The sequence below is a fragment of the Rhagoletis pomonella genome, unplaced genomic scaffold (genome assembly GCF_013731165.1).
Source record: "Rhagoletis pomonella isolate Grant_MI unplaced genomic scaffold, Rhpom_1.0 Rhpom_scaffold_00020, whole genome shotgun sequence".
NCBI classification, from domain to species: Eukaryota; Metazoa; Arthropoda; class Insecta; order Diptera; family Tephritidae; genus Rhagoletis; species Rhagoletis pomonella.
This window is the reverse complement of record NW_023458574.1, coordinates 590,026-595,973: the sequence shown is the minus strand read 5'-3', so window position 1 is coordinate 595,973 and position 5,948 is coordinate 590,026. Positions and strand designations below refer to the sequence as shown.

Below are 5,948 nucleotides of genomic sequence, written 5' to 3'. Positions count from 1 at the left end.
GTGAAATATGCAATGCCAGAATTTCCACAATTAATCATAGCTGAATTTCTGAATATTTTAACTGCATTGCCAACGTATCTAGAATCGCGGTGACAAGAAATGGTAACATTTTGTGGTAATAAAACCTTCTGGTTACAAAATCTTCGGTAACGTGCAGAATAGACCCGTAAGGCAGATATTGGCGGTATTGCCACAATATTTTCTAAAAAGTTGTGTGAAGTAATCGCTGGACCTATTGCTTCGATTTTTAGCTTCTGCATCCGAAAAGGCAAATTTTTGGATGCTTGGAAAGTATGTTCCATTACTCTGATATTTAAATCAGGGGATAGAAATGATGTTACGAATTATAGGCCAATTGTAAAACAAAGCACAATTGCCAAAAATGTTGATAATATTATCAACACAAAGGTATTCAATCATGTAAATACAGTAATAAATGAGAGCCAACATGGCCCCTTCCCTGGGCGAGCTACATGTACAAATCTGTTATTATTAACAAAGGAAATAGTAAACACTTTTGAAGATAAATCGCAGCTGGATGTTATCTACTCCAAAATCTTCAAAGCATTTGATAAAGTTGATCACTCTATTCTTTTGCATAAATTAAATATGTATGTACGGCATAAGACGTTCTTTACTAAATTTTTTATTCAGTTTTCTTAGAGGTAGGAAGCTGTTTGTGCAGATTGGCTCAACAAAATCTACTTCATTCGTTGAAGCGTGGTCGGGTATTCCTCAGGGTACTCATTGCGGCCCATTGCTGTTCTTAATTTTTATTAATGACTTACCTCGCTATTTACATCGTGCGAAATGTCTTATTTTCGCTGATTCGTTTCAAAGATGGTGTTATTTCAATAATTTAAAATTAAACATAAGCGAATGTTATGCAGTATCTTATACAAAACGAGCCGCCAGTTTGGAGTTTAATTATTCCTAAGTAGTTTAACTATAACCCGTACTACAGAAATAAAAGATCTTGACAGTAAGCTTACCTTTGCCAAGCATGTCGATCTTATAGACTCAAAAGGTTTTGGAATGATTGGATTTATAAAAAAGAACACCGCGTATTTTAAAGATCCTCTAACTCTAAAAATTCTGAGAGATCCTCTGTCTCTAAAAAGTCTGTATACCTTATGGAGTACTGCTCTCTAGTGTGGAATCCTTTTTTCGAAGTCAGTACAAAGAAAGTTGAAAGGAGTACAAAGGGTGTTTACAAAGTTTGCTCTTTCTAAAATGTTCGGGTTTGGAGACTCTCCGTCCTACATAAGTAGACGCAAGCTCCTTAGACTAGAATCGCTGCAAGACAGAATAACATGTGCTTCCCTGCTCCTTGTCTGCAGTGTAAAAAATGGTAGAATTAACTGTGAGAGTATAGTAAACTTTTTAAGGTTCACATCCCTTCAAGTAATTTAAGAAACTAGTGAACCCGCACGGCGTTACAATACCCAAGATAGAATTTCAAAAACCTATAAACTATTCCAAATATTAGTAAAGTATAAGCGATTCGAGTGTCATATTTCTTCTAAATCCGTGCAGCCGATTCGCCTTGTACCGATAACAAGTTTCTAACTTCAAAAAATAAAACCTTATCGCACATCTACAGGGAAAGGTCTTCATTTTTCAGGTTATAAAATTTATTTTCGAGTAAACTTCTACAAAGTTCAATTTGAGTTCGAAGCGAATTTGGTGGCAACCAACTTCAAAATATTTTTAAACTGCTACCTTCTGAGCGCCCTTTCGTTTGGCACCCATATGTTGAAACATTTTCCCATTAATTCCCTTAATTAAAATATAATTTGATTTTTTAAATAGGTGGCAGCCCTTTTAAAGTCAAGTTAAGAAAGTAAGATTTTCAAAACCATTTGCATTGATACCCATTTTGTAATATTTAATTCTTTTTTAGATAATTGGAATATAATTTTTTAAAGGGTGGCAACTTTTGTCAAAAAAGTAAAACCTCATTGCATATCTGCAGTCCAAGCCTTTTAATTTGACACCTTATTTAGGAAAATCGAACGAACGGTGCGGTTATTATGGCATTGCTTATTATATAATTTGAATTCAATTGTTCTAGAGGTGACAGTTCTGTTCGAAAAAATAAAACCAGTTTGCACATCTACAGGCCAATCGCATTAATTTGACACCCCATTTTTGAAAATTGAGCCAACCGTGCAGATCTTTTATGCTGAACAAAAAATGCCTTCGCATATTATATATTTACTAGTGAACCCGCATGGCGTCAAAACGCCAACATTTAATTAAATTTTTTCAACAGGTGAAACCCTATTCAAAAACCTCTAAATATATTCCTAATGATTAATCTAAACCATTTCTCAGTGATGAGAGCTCTCGCATGGTGTCGGTTTTCATGTCATCAAATTTCAAATTTCCCTGTAACTTCAAAAAATAAAACCTGTGCACACTCTAGAATACCAGTTCTTTAATTTGACTTCTCATTTTGGAAATTCGAAATAACGGTGCAGCTGTGATGCCCTAAAAAAAATAGATGGCAACTCTAATTAAAAATATTATCTGCCTATAGTTTTTTTAAAACTCTTTCGGTTGACACTAATGTTTCGATATTTCATATATGTATCTTTCGTATAAGTAAAACAAATTTGACTTTTCAAACAGGTGGCAACCCCTTCAAAAGAATTTTCAAACTAAAATCTTTCGCCTAGCATTGTTATACATATCTAAATTAACTGATGAATTAAGTTGAATTTATGTTTTTTAAATTTTAATATTGTAATAGGCTTGTCCGATCTTGCATCCTTTAGTGCAAATAAAACAAAGTTATTCCACTATTGTTGCCCAACGTTTCGCTAAACTCATTAGCATCTTCAGGGGCTGGTAGTTTATTTTCACTGTATCAACAATAAGTACAAAAATTACAAATATGCATTAACGTTTGACAAAAATAACATAAGGAACATACATGTATGACGTGCATATGAACATAAAAGTGGCAAATGAATTATACTATTTTACTACTTACAGAAATTTCTATTATAACATATTTAATTAAACTTAATTTTACTTCGGTACCATCTATTGTGGTAGTCTTGTCAATACTGGTAATTGCTTAAATTCGTCATAAACATAAAATGTATTCAGCAGCAATGTCATCGGTGTCTTCTTTCTTGTTTATTGTTTTTCCTCTTTTTTGCATTATTCTTAGGCTCTCCAGTGTATACCTTGTCTTTTCCTTTTCCTTGTCTATTATTATTGTGTTTGCAAAGTCAGCTGTGTGCCCACTAGTAGTTATGTGTTGTGATAGTGCTGTATTGGTTTTGTGTTTTTTTATGTCTGCCTGGTGTTCTGCTAGTCGAACGCCGAGAGCGCGTTTTGTTGTTCCTATATATATTTTGTTACAGGCTTCGTTTTCTTTGCCTTTACATGTTATTTCGTAAACTACGTTGTTCTGTTGTTTGGTGTCTATAGGGCTTTTTGTTTTTGTGTAAATCGTGGATAAAGTGTTATTGGACTTGTAGGCGAGAGTGATATTTTGTTTTCTAGCCAAGTCGCAATCAAGGTTTTCGGATAGTTTGGGAATGTATGTTATGCTGTGGTATTGTTTTTTCGCGTCTGTTGTTTTTGTAGATGTGGCTCTATTTTGAGGGCTGGTTATTTCTATTACATTCTGTTGTATAAGTTCACGTATTAGGTAGTCGGTGTAATTGTTGCTTTTTAGTATTTTTCTTATTTTGTCTATTTTTGCGTCATGAAATTGTTGGTGGCTTAAAGTAAGTATTTTATGTATTAGGTTTTTGGCGGTGTTTATTTTGATATAGATATAAGTTGAATTTAGTTTTTTTAAGCACATGGCAACTCTCCTAAATACAGTTTAGAAACAACTTATTTTCAAACCCATTTCGATTGATATCTATCATTTGACAATCCATTTAACTTATTAAATAATTTGAGCTTAAAACAACAACAAAAATTTTCAATTTAAAGATTTCTTAACGCTCGTTCCTTTGATAACCATATTCTAAAATTTCATGTAACTCATGTATAATTAAACGAAATACCACTTCCAAAACAGGCGGCAACCCTCTTAGAAATTATTTTCGAACTAAAATTTCCTTAAATATTTCTCGTCTAACATTGTTATAAATATTTCAAGTAACTGATGAATTAAGTGGAAATTTATTTTTTAAACACGTAGCGACCCTCCTAAATATAGTTCTTAAATAAAGGATTTTAAACCCATTTCCATTGATAATCATCGGTTAGTAATTCATTTAACTTATTAAATAATTTTAGTTTAGCCCTTTAAACTGGGGCAACCCTCAAACCCATAAAAAATGTTCTAAATTGTCAAACTAATTAATTTCTTGAAGCTCTTGCATTTGACATCTATCGTTAATATTTCATATAACTTGGGTATAAAATAGTTCAATTAGACTTCTCAAATAGGTGGCAACCCTATTCAAAATATTTCCAACTACTATTTTCTTAAACCTCTTTTGGATGACACCCATATAGCGATACCTTATTCACTTACCAAATTCCTTTAATTAAAATTGAATTACATTTTTTTTACATGTGGCAACCCTCCTATACGTAGTTAAGTTATAAAGCCTTTTAAAACGATTTCGATTGATACCCATATTTAATAATCGATTTAACTTTTTAATTAATTTGAGCTTAATTTCTTAACAGGTAGCAACATTTTTCGAAAAAGTAAAACCTTCTTGAACAACCACACCCTAAGCCCTTTAATTTGGTACCTCACTTTTTAAAATCGAACGGACGGTGCGGATCTGAGGGCATTGATTAGTAAAGATCTTGAGTTTATTATTAAAACCAGTTTGCACATCTACAGGCCAAGCGCTTTAATTTGACACCCCATTTTTGAAAATCGAACGAACGGTGCAGATCTTTTATGCTGCACAATAAATGCCTTCGCGTATTATAACGGGTGATTTTTTTGAGGTTAGGATTTTCATGCATTAGTATTTGACAGATCACGTGGGATTTCAGACATGGTGTCAAAGAGAAAGATGCTCAGTATGCTTTGACATTTCATCATGAATAGACTTACTAACGAGCAACGCTTGCAAATCATTGAATTTTATTACCAAAATCAGTGTTCGGTTCGAAATGTGTTTCGCGCTTTTTTATCGACAAATTTTGTTCAGCGATGAGGCTCATTTCTGGTTGAATGGCTTCGTAAATAAGCAAAATTGCCGCATTTGGAGTGAAGAGCAACCAGAAGCCGTTCAAGAACTGCCCATGCATCCCGAAAAATGCACTGTTTGGTGTGGTTTGTACGCTGGTGGAATCATTGGACCGTATTTTTTCAAAGATGCTGTTGGACGCAACGTTACGGTGAATGGCGATCGCTATCGTTCGATGCTAACAAACTTTTTGTTGCCAAAAATGGAAGAACTGAACTTGGTTGACATGTGGTTTCAACAAGATGGCGCTACATGCCACACAGCTCGCGATTCTATGGCCATTTTGAGGGAAAACTTCGGAGAACAATTCATCTCAAGAAATGGACCGGTAAGTTGGCCACCAAGATCATGCGATTTGACGCCTTTAGACTATTTTTTGTGGGGCTACGTCAAGTCTAAAGTCTACAGAAATAAGCCAGCAACTATTCCAGCTTTGGAAGACAACATTTCCGAAGAAATTCGGGCTATTCCGGCCGAAATGCTCGAAAAAGTTGCCCAAAATTGGACTTTCCGAATGGACCACCTAAGACGCAGCCGCGGTCAACATTTAAATGAAATTATCTTCAAAAAGTAAATGTCATGGACCAATCTAACGTTTCAAATAAAGAACCGATGAGATTTTGCAAATTTTATGCGTTTTTTTTTAAAAAAAAGTTATCAAGCTCTTAAAAAATCACCCGTTATATATTATCTATATAGATAGATACTGCATGTTTCAAATTACGGCATTAATGAACCGATAACAAGATGTATCCGTTTATG

The 5,948-nt window shown here is 34.0% G+C and overlaps 1 protein-coding gene across 4 annotated transcripts in view; it reads left to right on the top strand.

Moving 5' to 3' along the window:
* The window catches only part of LOC118749572, a 220,739-nt gene that overhangs the window by 69,590 nt on the left and 145,201 nt on the right, over window positions 1–5,948 (top strand). The window lies entirely within an intron of this gene.